Source organism: Talpa occidentalis, unplaced genomic scaffold (genome assembly GCF_014898055.3).
Source record: "Talpa occidentalis isolate TD23 unplaced genomic scaffold, MPIMG_talOcc4v2.1 talOcc4.17, whole genome shotgun sequence".
In the NCBI taxonomy this organism is placed as follows: domain Eukaryota; kingdom Metazoa; phylum Chordata; class Mammalia; order Eulipotyphla; family Talpidae; genus Talpa; species Talpa occidentalis.
In genome coordinates, this window is record NW_023601754.1 from 30693685 (window position 1) to 30710678 (window position 16994).

Consider the following 16994-nt stretch of genomic DNA (forward strand, 5'->3'; position numbering starts at 1 on the left):
ATACATTATAAAGCATTTTAATTATTCTTTAATTGGCCAAGGCAATAGTGGTGGACTGCATGCCACTGCCATGCAATCAAAGTGAAACAGATACTCAGTTGGTGGGGAGACACACACTTTAATCCTCTTAATAAGCGTGCCATCGGCAACAAAGTGACATGAATTCAAAAGCATCTCAGTAACAATGTATGGAAGGGATTGTAAATGGAAAATAAATGTCAGTTAAGTATCTGAAGTGGGAAAATATCATTGATACTGCCTCTATTTAGTTTTCTATTTTAAACACAAGCTTTCACACATGACACACTGCTAATTATTCCATTAGCATATTCCTCAAGCATGAACCATGAGGAGTGTCAGAGACATGGCATTCATTCGTGGGAACACAATTTCCATCTTCTCTGTTTTTCTAACTGAACTGGGCACTGTTATCTCTCTAGTCCCAGCTTGGAAAAAGTAATGCTTAATAATAAAGTTGTTAAAGAAATGAATAGATTAAAGAATGGGTGGGTGAGTGGGTCTCTATTCTGGACAAAGAGTGATGGATACATAAAAAACCTGAACTTAAGAAGTTCAAGTATGAAGATAAAGAGAAGGAAATGTTTTAAGGTAGACAATGTTTTAAGGTAGGCAATGTAAGGAACTTGCAAGCATGCAAAGCCTTTGCTTTCTGTCAAGTAAGTTCTCTGGTTTCAAGTCTGGCCCTCAATCTGGAGCCTCTGGGTAGAAGCACAGGTTTCTGTGCTTTGCTTCTGGAGAATTAAATGATCCTTCCTAGCATGGATATGTTGAAGGGAGGATAAGAGAATGGTTCACTCTCTAGCTATCGGCACACTGAGAGGGAGAAGTATAGACAATAGTGTAAGCACCTTAAATACCAGGCAGATGAAAATTCACTATCCATTCATTCAGTAACAAACATTACTTGAGCATCTATTATAAACCAACTCAGTTCTAAATTCTAAGGACACAGCATGGAAAAAAGTAGACACAGTCTTCGCATTTAGGGGACTTTTGATCTAGTGGGAGAGAGAGGCACAAAATAAATATAAAAATAAACATAAAATTACAACTGAGATAAATACTTAAATTTGTAGAGAATTAAGAAAACATCTAATTGGGTGACTCTGAATCAGCCAAAGAAGACAGTTGTTGGAGGCAGGTAGACTTTCTGGCCTGAATGTCTGAACTATTTCTTGCACAATTTAGTAAAATTGACATGGTCTATTGCATAGTGTCCATTGTCTTTCTTTCTGTTACCCTTTGTATCCTCCCATCCCTTTTACTTATCTGCCTTCTGATGTGAGTAAATAAGCATTTTTTGATTTGTGCCAAACATTGTGATAGTCGGCCTCACTTCAGTAGCTCTAACTCTATCTCCTGTGCCCACTTCCTTATTTATTTCACTTCTTTATAAAGTCATTTTATTGTGTAAGCCACTTAAAGGAATTTCCAATAGAATTTTGCAAAACAGAAAGGAAACCCACAGCCTCCTCTCTTTTTTTTTTTAAGATTTATTTTTATTTTTATACAAGAACTGGCATACGGGGCCAGAGGCGTGGGATGGTGAGAGGATTCACCAGAGACAGAGCTGGGAGCAGAACACGTAAATGGACCAAAATACACGGCAGAGGGGTACAGCTGGCACTAAAGGAGAGGTCTGCCACGTCATGTGGGATTCTCCCTGGCTGGCCGGGAATTGAACTGGCGCTACAGAGGCTGCGGACAGCTTCACAGCGCTGTGCTCAACCCGCTGCGCCACCAGGGAGGGCCCTCCTCTCTAATGTGTCCATTTTTATACTTTCCTCTTTGCTTTCCACCTTAATAGATGTGAAATACAGTTGCATAAACAATTGGAATATAATCTCAATGTCCTTGGTATTTTGAGTTCTGTATTAAAAGTTTCTGTGTAGTTTGCCCAATTAGCATGAACCTTTGTCTACATGACTTTTGGATTTTTCTAAAACTCATATTTTGGTAGAGGAGAAAATTCCAAAATCTCAGTGTACACCCTTGGGATGCTGAGATAGCAAGTGACCTGGGACATAGCTCTGGAATGTCTAGACTGACTGGGGCTTGTCTGAATCATTGAGGTGTGTGGAGGGTCTCAGAGGAGGGAGCTCTGAGGGAGGTTTCAATTCTACAGGAAGGACATTGATAGAGACAAGGAGGCCACAGACTGAGTCAGTTATTTCCACTCCACATTGACCTGGAGTCTCCCCTGTTTATGCCCTGTTCTCTCAACAGGGGCACTTGTCTTTTATATAGAAAGTGGGAGAGGAACAGAAGAGTTAAAAAGAAACTTCTCCAAAGAGGAAATGCAAATGGCCAACAGCCATATGAAAAAATGTTCAACATCACTTGTAATCAGGGAAATGCAAATCAAAACTACAACTAGAGGGCCTCCCCAGTGGCACAGCGGTTGAGCGTTGGGTTGCGAAGCTGCCCGCAGCCTCTGCAGCACGGGTTCGATCCCTGGCTGCTCCCCAGCCACCGGAGGACGGTCCCACATGGTGCACAGACCTCTCCTGCCGCCCGCTGCTCCCCTCAGCAGTGTACTTAGGTCCTTCTGCCTGCTCTGCTCCCTGCTCTGGCTCTGGTGAATTCTCTCACCCTCCCACGCTTCTGACTGTACCCAGTGCTTGTATAAATAATAAATAAATAAATATTTAAAAAAAAACTACAAGATACCATCTTACACCAATGAGAATGGCAAATATTAAAAAAATAGCAACAACAAATGTTGACGAGAATGTGGAGAAAAAGGAACTCTCCTGTATTGCTGGTGGGAGTACAAACTGGTCCAACCACTATGGAAAGCTGTGTGGGGATTCCTCAGCTTGCTAAAAATGGAGCTTCCATATGATCCAGCAATTCCACTCCTAGGTATTTACCCAAAGGACACAGAAACATCAATTCCAAAGAACACCTGCACCCCTATGTTTATAGCAGCATGATTTACAATAGCTAAGCTTTGGAAACAACCCAAATACCCCAAAATAGATGACTGGATCAAGAAGATGTGGTATATATACACAATGGAATATTACTCAGCAATCAAAAAAGATAAACTCATGCAATTTGCAGCAACATGGATGGCGCTGGAAGGGATCATGCTCAGCGATACAAGTCAGAAAGAAAAAGAAAAATACCGGATGGTCTCACTCACAGTTGGAATCTAGAAAACCTAAATAAGGGACCAGGAAAAAACCTAATTATAATAAAGTAAAAATCAAAATCAATAAGCAACTATAAACCAGAGACACACTACAGGGGGGAGGAGGGAATTGTTTGGGGGGTGGGAATTGTATGGGGACTATAACCAAGATGAAAATGCATACATTGTGCAAAAATGAAAAATGATGTAAAAAATGCATAAAATAAAAAAAAAAACAAGAAAGTGGGAGGGGAGACCATGCCAAAGAGTAACAGAGACAGAGACAGGCAACAAGGAGAAACAGAAAAGAATAGCAGTAAGATATTGCTGGAAAATGGGAGTGAAAACCAGCTTTAGGGGTGGGGACCCAAAGAGAATATAAATAATGGGACCCCCAGGGCTGCCCTCATTTTGGGGTTTAATTTATTTTTTTTTCAGTTTCTTTTCCAATTGAATATTGCTTTATTCATTGCCAAGGAATCCCATATTTAGTTTTCTGAATTTAATAATACAACTACTATATCTTTTTATCAGCATATAATACAAAAATTGGAAATTAGAGTCTAAATTAAACTTAACCTTTGAAAAATAACGATTTCCTCCTTCCAAAGTAATGCATTATTACTAGGAAAAACATGAAAAACTAAAATAAAACAGTAGAAAAATGAATTACATATACACTGCGCACACTCATATACACATAAAATTTGCAAATATGCAATATTTATAATTGTGTTATGGGTGCTGACAATTTTACTTTTACATTTGTACTGCTGATATAGATTTTGTATAGAGATATGTCATTTGCAAACTTGGGAAATGTCATATATAAAGTTGATTTTTTTCTTTTTTTCCATCTAACATTATATTTAGAGCATTTTCCTGTGACATTAAATTTTCTTAGACTATAATATCTTTAATTGATGAATTCGGATGCATTAAAACATTTATTGAATTTTCCCATCATCAGGGATTTAAGTTATTACCAACAGTTTCCCACTGTATGCAACACCGCACTGAACGATCTTGTACATGTGCCTGCCTAAAATTAATGCTTTGGATAAGTTCCAAAGAGTTAGATCAGTCAATCAAAAAAATTTGGCTATTTCAAGGTTCTTGTAGTTGATGTTAGACTGTGTTTTGTAAAAATGTGTATTTCCATCAGAACATATGTGTATCATCACGTGGCACCTTTGTCCATTGTCTGTGTGAGTAAATCCATCAACAATTTGATTCTTTTTCAATATATATCCAAAAGGGCACGTTTCTTATAAAAAGGGTGAGAAGAATAAAGGACACTTGCATAGACAGAAGCATGAAGAAAGTGCTACCCTCAAAAGGGACAGGTTTGTTACAAGAGAGGCCTGCACAGTCACAGGCAGGCAGTCTTGGGAGGAGAGCTGCCACTGCTGCTTTGCAAGGGGAGAAGGCTGGCAAAGAGATACACCTGCATATGCACAGGTGGGCAGAAGAGCTGCTGCAACAACTTGACTCTTAAAGTAGCTTTTCTTGGGGCCTCCCTGGTGGTGCAGACCTCTCCTGTGTCGCCTGCTGTTCCCCTCAGCAGTGTATTTCAGTCAGTTTGCCTGTTCTGCTTCCTACTCTGTCTCTGGTGAATCCTCTCACCCTCTGCACCTATGGCCTGTACCCCAGTTCTTGTGTGCATAAATAAATCTTTTTTTATTTAAAGATTTATTTACTTTTATATAAGAACTGGGGTACAGGTCAGAGGCATGGGAGGGTGAGGGGATTCACCAGAGAAAGAGTGGGGAACAGAACAGGCAGATTGACTGAAATACACTGCTGAGCAGAGCAGCGGGTGAGACAGGAGAGGTCTGCTGTGCCATGCGGGTATCTCTGCGGCCGGCCAGGAATCGAACCCGTGCTGCAGAGCCTGCGCACAGCTTCACACCACTCTGTGCAACCCAGAGAGGCCCCTGCATAAATAAATCTTAGAAAAATAATAAAAGTTTAAAAAATAAAATATAAAGTACCATTTCTATCAATGGGGCAATGCCCATAATTCATATATTTTTACCAATTGTTCATTTTTTTGCCTTTTGTGAATTTTCTGTCAATACCCCAAGCTCATCTGTGAAATGGCCTCATCCACTTTTTTTCTACCTGTGTCATTTAGTCTTACTGCTTTCAAGGGATGATAACTAACTTACAGCAGAAGAAAAAGGTGCATTCAAAATACTAAAATCAAGCCAAACAAGTCATGCCTCACCTACGTCACAGTGACATTATAGTTTAATAAACACTTTCATCTGCAGCCTCCAATTTGGTCTTCACAAGATGTCTATGGGGGTTGAGTATTTACAACTCTCCTTAGATAGATGTGAAAACCGAGGCAACTAGAAGGGAGAACCGTCACTGCAGCCTGCACTGAAATCTCACCCTCTGTCATCCAACCCAGTTCATTCATCCAATAAGTATTTATGGAGGATCTGTTATAAGTCAGGTACTGTTCCTGGCACTGGGGATACAGCAGGAAACAAGAGAGACAATGTATTGCCTTAAATGCTGGAGTGCCTGGGGAGCAGGCAACAAGTAAGGATGTGCATTGTGTTAAGTAGGGGAGAACAATGAAGGAAAATAAAGGAGTGGGGGGCTAGAGAGTGAGGAGCTCAGAGTGGGGGATGCCAGCACAATTGCTTATTACATGCTCTTGTCTGTCCCTCCATTCTGTGCCACATCGCCAAGTGTTAGTATCATCTGTGCTACCAGGTTAGGGCTCTTGAAACACAGACAGGGAGGAAGCTAAGTGGTTGCAGATCCAGCCACTCCCTACCCTCCTGCAGTGTCCTGCAGTCAAAATGTATTCAGAAGTCAGAAGTGAAATTGTGCAAATCCGTCATCAACACTGTCTTCAAGGTTACCTCTAGTGGAGCCAAATGCACCCCAGCAGGCGGTGGAGCACAGGCCAGCTGTGCTGGATGTATGATGACCGGGACAGGAATTCTGGGGGAGTCATAAATGACAGCAGTTGCCTGTACAGGAAACCCAAAAGGGATGTGTGTGCAGAGGAAGAGACGAGGTGCCACAGGGGCCGGTGCCCTCTCTGAGGGTTCAATGTCATTTCTCTGACACACCAGTAACTTTCCTGCTCTTCTGTAAGAAAGAATAGTCCCTCTACTGGCGTTTTCCTTGACTCTGTAACTTTGATTGCAAACTCAGGAATCCCAGGGAATTTCTGCAAAACTGAAAAATCTCTGAGGAGCTCAAGTCAGTTCCTCAAAAATCCCAATTCCTAGCATGACAACGTCCCCTGGCATTGTCCTAAGGCACCAGGTGGTCACCTGTTTCTCGCTGAGCAGACCATCCAGGCAGCAGGGGTCTTCACCAAACCTTTCTAGGTCTAACCCACATGAAACTAGAGATTTGCTTTTAATAATAAAAAACCTACTTTTTAAAAAATACTCTGCTTAAATAGCACGTAACAGGTCTACCTTCTTAACATGTTTTACGTGGATAGTACAGTCTTTGCTATCAGCACAGTGTTGTATAGCAGTTCTCTGGAACATTTTCATCTTGCATGATTGAAGCATTCCACCCATAAAACAACTCCACATCCCCCCTTTCTCTCCAGACTCTGGTATGATCCCACTTACATATCTAAGTAAACTCATCAAAGGAGAAAGTAAATTAAATTAGGTTTTCAAATTTCTGCTGTTCATTTCCAAGTCTTCTGGGTGGGCTCTGGTTTTTTAAGAAGTGAGAAATGGAAGTGTTATTAAAAAAAAGTGAGAAGTGTTTATTAAAATGGGCCTCCCTGGTGGTGCAAGGGGTTAAGACACAACCTATGAAGCTATCCACAGCCACTGCAGCACGAGTTCGATCCCTGGCCAGAGTATACCCACATGGTACAGCAGACCTCTCCTGACTTGCCCACTGCTCCCCTCAGCAGTGTATTTCAGTCAATCTGCCTGTTTTGTTACCTGTTCTGTTTCTGGTGAATCCTGTTACCTGCCCCCCACCCCCAACCCTCTGGCCTGTATCCCAGTTATTGTATACATAAATAAATCAATCTTAAAAAAAAAAGCAAGAAACATTAATTGAGCACATACTACATGTCTGGCTTTGGGCAGGATGCTGCAGAAAGGTCTCTCAATGTGTGCACAACACACACAAACACAGAAAGATTATAAAGAGTCAGGGTCCTGGGCCTCCCTGGTGGCCTAGGAGTTAAGTCTCAGCACTATTACTGTTATGGCCGGAGTTTGATCTCCGGCTAGGGAAGTGACCCACATGGCACCGCAGACCTTTCCTGTCTTACCCACTGCTCCCTTCAGCAGGTTATTTCAGTAGATCTGCCTGTTCTGTTCCCCACTCTGTCGCTGGTGAATCCTCTCACCCGCTGCACCTGTGGCCTACACCCATTTCTTCTATGCAAAAATATAATAATAATAGGGCCTCCCCGGTGGCACAGCGGTTGAGCGCTGGGTAGCGAAGCTGCCCACAGCCTCTGCAGCGCCGGTTTGATCCCCGGCTGCCAGGTGAGGGTCCCACATGGCGCATAGACCTCTCCTGCCGCCTGCTGCTCCCCTCAGCAGTGTGTTTCGTCAGTCTGCCTGTTCTGCTCTCTGCTCTGTCTCTGGTGAATTTTCTCACCCTCCCGTGCTTCTGACTGTACCCAGTGCTTGTATAAATAAATAAATAAATCTTTAAAAAATATATAATAATAATAATAATAATAATAAAGAGTCAGGGTCCCCAGAGTGCACACTTCCTGCAAACTGAAAAGACTCAGAAGTTTATGGGCTACTGGAAACACTCAACCAGTCTTGTCCCCATTCAACGCAGGGACATCACTGCCACCTTCTAACCTACAGCTTTCAAAATTCTATCTCCTTAGGGCTCCTGAATTCAGTTTGACTTTCCATGTGGGGATATTCACTCACTGGGTAACAAACTATCAAGTCAGACATTGTGCTGGGGCTACAATGTCAAGTAAGTCAGATAAAAGTTCTGCCCTGGTGAAATTTTCGCTGAGTTGGCAAAGCCAATATTAAACCAGTCTTTTTAAAACAAGATCCATCTTGCACTAGAGAAATATATGGTATTGCAGGAATGGGAATGGATAACAGGAGTTCTTGGGATTATATGGGGCCCAAGAAATGATCTCTGAGTGAATGATGTTTAACCTGTTAATCAAATGGGGTACATGCTCTGGGAAGGGGAGGGGAGGGGAGAGGAAGGGAGTGAAGGGAAACACTTGAGTGAAGCCAGACCAGCCCCTATTTCCAATGCAAATGTCCCAGCCAGGGCTCTGTCTAGCTGTTTGCTTAGCATCAGGGAGAACCCAGGCCCCTTCACCCAGGTGTCTCTGACCACACGCTGGTCTCCTCCTCAAACCTGGTTGAGAGTTTTCAACAATACAGACAGGAGCCTGTTACTAAAATCTCACACTCCAGAACATTTGGTTGCTCCAGTCAGATTTTTATCTACATCAAAGAGAAAGAAAAGCTGAAAATGGAGCCTGGTGGGGTAAAAAGGGAGAATGTGGCTGTGAAGCAACACAGATGGCCAATGTGGAGTTTTACTCCAGCCATAGTTTGTTTGTGAAAGGAGATAGGGCAGGTCAGCCCTGCCAGAACCCTCAATCAGCACCAGAGTGGTCTGGATCCAACTTCACCCTTGGTCAATAAAATCCAGCTCTCCTTGTGTTTCCTGGGTTTTTACTCTGGCCACTCCGACTTTTTTTTTTTTTTTTTTAAATACTAAGACACAACTGTAATGTTCTCTACCATGGTAAACAAGCTGAATATGCATTTGTTGTTTTAACCCTCATAGCATGTTAGACACATTATCACTACACTTATTTTATAAAGAAAGAAAATCAGAGCCAGGGAAGTGAATTCCTAGCCAAGAGCTCAAAAATGCATGACAGTCAGAACAGGGCTGCAACTCCAGGGCAAGCTTGTGTTCTACACTACACTGAAATGCTGAATTTTATAAAGAAAGATGCTAAGAAATAATCCAGAGGTTTAACTCTGAACATAAAGATGCATTTCTTTACAGTCTTAGTTTTTTGGTTTTTTTTTTTGGCATAATTTCCTTTCTTATATAGATGATGTCTGTGCATAGGTATAATTTTTCACTTTGCTCTGTGTCAAAAGCTGAATGGCATGGACATATTAACATCGGCAACTTTAACTATACATGCTTTGATAGTGTGCACACTGTTGATAACTGGCATGGGTGTGTATACCATAAAGTATTCACACTAAAAAACTATGGGTACATTTTTGGATTTTTTCCCTTTATTGCTTTTATTGCTTCTGGAATACCAGTAATGAGACAAATGAGCATCTTTGTATATACAACATAGTTCACTTATCAGATACCAAAAACAGTAACAGGCTAACTGTCTCAGAGTAATTTTCTAGTAAGACCTGATTTCCTTCTTATCTTAGTGACTATTGGATCAAGTGAGAAAAAAGATAGGACCTTCCTTATATGCTTGATCACTGTTGGGGTATCGGGGTGTCAGTGTGCCTGTGTGCTTGTGTCTGTATGTCTGTGTGTCTGACACCTAGTAGGATCGTCCATGGTGCCTGCTAGGATGCCAGTGTTAATCATGGTGACTCAAGTCCCACAGCAGAGCTCCTGATTCTCTGCCTCTCAAACCCATTCCTCTCTGCTAGGGCTTAACAAAAGAAGAAAAAGACAATGACAAGTGAGGGGTTTTATGCACAGCCTTTGTATTAGACACTGGACGCGCTCTTGACTTCTTACCACTTCCTTACAAGGAAAAGCTTCAGAGGAAAATGGAGCTAAAAATGAAGTGACAACACCAAGATGGCATGGCCAGGAAGTATTAAGCTGGGTTCCAACACAGGCCAGATAGTCATCTTCTCTCCTACCATGCCATGCCACCCTGCTGAGAACACCCACACAACCCTTTGATGTCTGAGTTGCATATCTGAACTGCTGGTGTATGCTAGAGTGATAATACAATTTTTATCTTTCCTTCCTTCCTCTCTCCTTTATTCCCTTCTGTCCTTTCTTCCTTCCTTCCCTGACATAATCTTTCCACATGGCTTTTCCTAAGCCTCTTCATCACATATCAGGGATGTTTCCTCTTAGCACCCTGCATTTTTGGCTTTCCTAGACTTCAGATGTCCCCAGCCCCCAATTCACACTTCTCAATTTGCTCACTGAGATATTGGAAAGGGTCTGCAGCCTGCTGTGCCTGGCTGTGGTTTATGGGGAGGGAGGTTAAGCCGAGAGGCGCCAGGCACTGCTTCAATTACACTTTGCCTGTTCCAAGGCTTTAATCATGACCTCTTTCTCAATGGATCCTTTCAGAAAGGCCAGGGGGAGAATAGGCAATTGGAAACCCTGGTAGTAATCAGGGTCCTAGACCTCCAACTTCACTGAGAAACATAACTGGGGCATAAGCTTCATTAAAGGACAAAGCAAACTAGGAGAGACTAGCCATTCCTGAAGGAATCTGTGTGCAATGAGGGCTGGGTAGAGGGTACAGGGAGATCATAAACAATAAGTAGAAGGAGTAGGTGACAATAATTAGGTTGTGGTTTTAATTAGAAGGTCTCTTGGGCCAGATGTTCACTGACAAAGAATGAAGTCCCCTCCTGAGATATGTAATGAAACTTAGACCCCCATGGCTGGGGAGGGGGTGGAGAGGCTGGTTCGGATGCATTGCAGGCTTAGGGGCTCTAGCCTGAAGCTGCCTCTGCTGGGGGAGAACAAGGGGCAGGGACGTCTGCTTTTGGTGGAGCTCCACTCTCTAACTCTGGGGCTGAGGTATTTGTATTCTATCCTGAGCAGCCTGCTCAGTGGAGCACATCTGCTGCTGATCAACATAAGGGGTGCAGCCTGGGGACTCGATTGCCTGCCTGAGCTGCCCTGTCTTGGGAATCTGGGCTTCAGTGCGCTGCCTGAGTTTCATCTTGGTGAGGAAAGAATAGGCGGAAGCATCCCAGGAGTCTTCTTTAGTACTTCTAGCTGGAAGGCCACAACCCAAGTAGGATATGATACATGGCTGGCTTCCTCCATGGAAAGAGGGCGTGTGCTACAAGTATAATTTTGCCAACCCTCTATCTCCGCAGACATCTTCCTGTGCTATAATTTGTTTGCCATGGGGCACATCAATTAGTGCACCATGCACTATGAGTGGTTAAGTGCCAAACTCTTTAATGAAGAAGCATGGAGATGGACATTTGCCCAGAGGGATAAATGACAAAAATAACAGCCATCCTAACAGTAGCTAACATCCACGGGGCACTTTTTAAACAGTTTCCATGGAATATCCCATTAAAATCCCAGGAGAACACCATGAGGTAGTTCTATGTAAACCTCATTTTCCAGAGAAGAAAACTGAAGCTCAGATAATTTATGGAATATACCCAAGTTCCCACCACGAGTGAGTGACAGAGCTGGGATCTGATCCCAGGCAGAATATGTTCAGAGATTGGTCTCTAAGTTCTCCTAAAAGGAATCGAGGAACAATATCAAAGGAAAGTGAGAACCTGGCAAGAAAATATGGATGCTGAAGAAAGACAAAAATGTTACTTTCCCCTGGGCCAGGGGGGTTAGCAAACTTGCTCTGGAAAGGGTCAGATGGTATTTTATACTTTGCACATTATATACATCTCAACTGCGGTTACTCAGCCTTGCAGTTGAAAGGCAACAGCAGCCATAGACAGCATGTAAGTGCATGAGTGTGGCTGTGTTCCACTGAATCTTTATTTACAAAAATTAGGATGGAGTTTGCCAATCCCTGCTCTAGGCCATCATCAGAAATTGACCTGTGGAGGGGCTTTGAGAGAGAATATAACTCAATGCCATCATTTAGAGATTACTGCATTGAGGTTTCTAAAATCTCCCACTAAAAGGCCTCCCTGGTGGTGGAAGAGGTTAAGCACAGCACTGTGAAGCTATCAGCAGCCTCTGCAGCACAAGTTCAATCCCCTGCAGGCCAGGGAACCACCCACATGGCACAGCAGACCTCTCCTGTCTCACCCACTGCTCCCCTCAGTAGTGTATCTCAGTAGATCTGCCTATTTTGCTCCCCCCTCTGTCTCTGGTGAATCCTTTCACCCCCTGCACCTCTGGCCTGTACCCCAGTTCTTGTATGCAAAAATAAATAAATCTTAAAATAAATAAAATAAAAACATAAAATCTACTATTAAGATCTCAGAACAAGACTTTGTAGATCCTATTTGCCAAGAGGCATATTCCAGCCTGGAAGCTAGCACTATTGAATTATGAAACCTTTACCACTGGGTTCTCCTGTCTGTATTAGTACTAACTAAGGTGCATGCCTGGATGGGTCCTACTCCTAAATGCCAGGCTGAGTTTTTTACAGTAATTGCACTCATGTCCTCTTCCCATTACCCTTGGGACCTAGACAGGAATGAACTTCTCTAAGAGTCACTGTTATCCTTTGGTTACCAGGTATATTAGTCAGATCAGTGACTCTGTCCAGACAGACCATGTTCTGACTGTCAGTTCTGGAATTTGTAGTTGTGAGATCTTATGCAACGTCACATTGTCCTTGAAGTGCCAATCATGAGCCCTACTCTCACTTTTCTAAGATAATCTCACCACGGTCTTCCCATACCCCAACACACACAATCTGCATACACTGAAGACCAAGCTAACTCACAGGCATCACTTTTACACCCCTCATTATAGTTCATTGAACTTGGCTTGAAACAGATCATCCCACTGTATGAAACAAACCAATCATTTTCTCTCAGAAGCCTGCACTAAGCAGACATTCTGAGAATTGGTAGCTAAATCCTATAACTGGGGGATGGAACTACGAGCTCTTGATTCTAAGGTCCCTAAAAACACACTGACTCACATCTATACTAATGACTTCTGGAGTTCAATATTTCTTCTGCTCTTTTATTTAGCCTTTGTATTTTTGACCAGTTAGGTTCCATTTCTGCTTTTCTAGGAGAAAGTTTGTCCTAAGAGATCCATCAGTAATACAAAGATTTCTGATACATAAAGTTTTTCCTAATGAGAGGTAATATGAAGGGAACAAAAGTACAGAACTGATGCATAGCAGGTATGGAAAAAAATATATATTAGTTCCATTATTGCCGTTTATTTCAGGAATGGTGTTTCAAGGTTTGTATTCATGAAATGAAGGAGAACAGTGATGGTGGAATCATATGCACATTTATGAACAGGAAGCAAGCATGAAAGCTATCCTGACCAACTATGGGCTTACGCTAACAGCCTTACTGATATACTCCCTTCAATTTCTGCTTGCATAGCCCCGGGGAAAGAAGCTCTTCCCCAGCATGGTGTCTGGCTCCATTATTAGATGGTTTTGATTGTGAGATCCCAGTTAATTGTAGTGTGCTACACATGTGGATCCTCTTACTAGTAATATGTTACACATGGCCTCCTGCATTTTTCACTGCTGGTCCTCAGATTGAATTTGGGAGCCACAGAGAAGGAAACAAATGTAGGATGCAATGAAGCAAACTGCATGGACTAGAGAACTACAGGGGACTATGGAAAATGCACAAATGGCCTGCTGTTGGAGGGCTGAAACCATGAAGGCTGACGTTATCTATTTTCAAGTGCCCTCAAACTTGGATATCTCCTAGAATTTTTAATGACAAAAAAACCTTCAGACAGAAGGATTTGAAGGTAGGGGATTTTGCTCCCCATCTTTTTAAAGTTATTTATTCCCCAGTCAAAACATCATCAAATCCTGCCACCGACTCATAAGAATGTCATTCCCATCTCTGGATTTCACCCAGTTTATCAACATCTTCTTGAAACATGGACTTCAGAATGAACAGAAAGGTGAACCTATGAGTTGATGAGTTACCCTTTTATTTATTTTCCTGCTAAATTGCACTAATTCCAGAGAATAGCTGAGTGCAGTTCTCTCAGCCCAATACCTTCATTCTGTTATTACAATGGGTTCTATCTGTAGAGAAAAACAACTTGTGAAAAGAGTAAATAACCTTTATTTTGATAACCACCATGGGAAGCTACTGGCATAACAGTAACTCCATCTCTTATGATTGCAGCCACAGGCCTCCTAGTCCTCATGGCCAATCTTCCTTAAATCACCTTCCCCTTTCTCAGCATGTAGGATGTGTCTGTGACAGACACTGGTTTTCTCCCAGGATTTGGTACTGGCTATTACTTGGATACCAGCTAGTCTCCTGGGACTGGCTGAGCTGTTTTTAACTCAAATTTCTAGTCTCCTAATTTGATACCTTTTTATTATAACACTCTGGATTCATTCTTTTTAACATCAAATTTGCCATGTTTGGTTATGCAGACTGCTGCTTTCCATGTCTCTGAGTTGGTATTTTAAGGATGGCCTAAAACAACTATAAGAAAGTTGCCGTTCAGAACATGACCTTTTGGTTTCATCTGCGCCCATCACAGTGGGGCCATCACAACCAGACCCTTGGTTGATGAGTGCTGTTCACTGACTACAGCCCAGGATGGAGAACATGCATTTGGATGGTGGACAGATAACAAAGGACTGCTTTCTTTGTGATCAAATTGTAGCACCATCCCTGCTGCCTGCTGAGAAGCCAGCATGTGAGTTCTACTCAGTGAGGAACTTAGGAAGCCAAGACAGGATCTGCGTTTCCCAAAAGCATTTTGCCATGCTCTGCTCTCTTGCCTCTTTGCATCTCACCACCTGCAGCCACTGAACCAGAGGAAGTCAGACTGAGCCATGCGAAAAATTATTTCACTAGGATTTGTTTTCATTGAAGACAGCCAAATCTCACAATACCTAGCCCAGGAGACTCCTGAAGGCTATTTTTCTGTTTCTGAAAACTAGAGCTTTAATTGAAAGGGACTGGAAAAGACTAGCAAATCTCCAGAGACCCCTGCTTCAAAGGACAGTAGCACAGTGTAGCAATAGTCCTCGAATCTTAGTGTGCATTCAAATCACACAGAGAGCTGGCTAAAGCTCAGATCTCTGGGTATTTAATAAGTCTGCAATGAGATTGGGATCTGTGTTGGTAACAAATTACCAGGTGATGCCAAAACAGCTGGTCCAAAACAGCAAAAGCAAGAAAGGCTGACGGTCAAGTACATGGCTCAAGTCCTACTGCTGTCACTTACAACCATGAGGCCTTGACCAAAACCCTTCACCCCTTAAGATTAGGGTATTACTGCTACTATTTACAGATATTGAAAATATCCCCTAGGTCAAATGATTGCCCTCAGAATCAGTAAGGTGATGTGTGTCCAAACACAGTTGTATAAACAGTAAGTTCCAACCAATGCGAGATCCCTTTAGTACCTGTGTGTTCCACACCTGCCCAGGTGGGACTCAAGGAAATGGCCCAATCCCTTTGTCTCATGAGCATTCCCCCTGACTTCTCCTTAGCATCGCTTCTTTGCATGACCTTCATCCCATGCAGTCAAAAGCCCACCCTGTCCACCGCAGCAAAAAGCACTCAAAGCCACCAGCCCGGCCAGTGGAGACAGGATGTCCCTGTTGTCTCGACATCTGGCCTCTCCAGCACAAGCCTCTAATTTTCTGTGGCTCTCTGCTGGCCTCCCTTCAGTGGGGGAGAGTGATGTGGATAATGAGCCCCATCTGTGAGGCAGCTGGGTTCCGGAGGCCCTCCCCCTGCTCCAGGCCTTTGAAGAGTCCATCCATGCTCTGCCTAGAGGTCTCCCATTGTGGCCAGCAGCTCTGTTGTCTATTAGCAGTGGGGAGAGAATCTCTATATCAAAAGGAGGAAGCAAATGAACATCCTATTCTGAGAAGCACTGAAATACACCCGTGTGGAGGAGGCTGCAGACAAGGGCATCTTGGAAGCAGACATTGCTTAGGTTGCACGCAAAATGGCACTGGTCTCTGATCTCTGGAGAGCAGGCCAGTGTGATGGATGAAAAAAACATGTGATTTAGAGTGAAACATACTGAGTTAGAATTCAAGCTCTATCAAGTCTCAGTGAAATGACCCTGGACCTCAGGGCAGGGAGAAACACCACAGAAAGTTCTACAGAGGAGTTTGCAGAAGACACCCACCCTAAATCACCTTAAGATTATTTTTGAAAGCAGCAATGAATAATTATGAAAACTTAACCACTCTAGTTTATTTTAAGATATTAAGACCAAGAGACCATTCTAGACACAGGGACATGAAGACTCCAAAGTTGATTTTCTTTTCCATTCACACTTACCTGTAAAATGATGGCCTCTGATATCCCAGATTTCAGACTCATCTGAAATTTGTCTGAATCTGTATCTAAGGTATCATGAGGTATTTCCATTTCAATGATTCGGGATGGATTTTGTGTGACCTCAACAACTTTTTGGTCTCATTCTATACCTTGGACATTTGCTGAATGGAGCAAAAACATAAATGCTGCTCACCTTTCAGATGGAGTTTCTTTCACTTACCAGTTCTATGAGTTAGGCAGGTCACTTAATCTTGCTCAGCCTCAGTTCCTGTATCTGTAAAACAGGGATAAAAGCTTACTGTTTAAAATTATTGTGGGGATTGGTTAAGAAAAGATTTCCCTCATAAACAGAAAATGCTGAAAACCTATCATCAAACAGACACTGAGTTTTTCCCCTAATTCCTGCATATAGGTGAGCTCTTTCAAAGATGAATGCTTTTATTGATTACTTGATTGACTGTGATTATTTTAACTAAGAAAAGATTATTTATGCTAGTGCTCTATTCAGAAAGTGGGCACAGCAGTAGTATGCCAACCTTGAATGTTAAACTTTACCACATTTGCTGAATTCCCATAGTCAAATAATCCCACCATGGCCAAATTCAAGCTACTAAGGAGATACCACTGCCCAGGGTTTGCAGAGAAATAAGCACCAATGCCTCTTCCAAGCTGGT

The 16994-nt window shown here is 42.6% G+C and overlaps 1 long non-coding RNA gene across 2 annotated transcripts in view; it reads right to left on the bottom strand.

Annotated features, from left to right (window-relative positions):
- Positions 1-16994, bottom strand: part of LOC119249235 (uncharacterized) — a 206927-nt gene that overhangs the window by 37826 nt on the left and 152107 nt on the right. Inside the window, exon 4 of one of the 2 annotated variants that reach the window (XR_008552476.1) lies at positions 16541-16594. This is a non-coding gene — a long non-coding RNA (uncharacterized LOC119249235). Of the gene's footprint in view, positions 1-13148; positions 16595-16994 lie in introns of those variants that run through there. The other variant, XR_008552475.1, reaches the window with a different exon arrangement.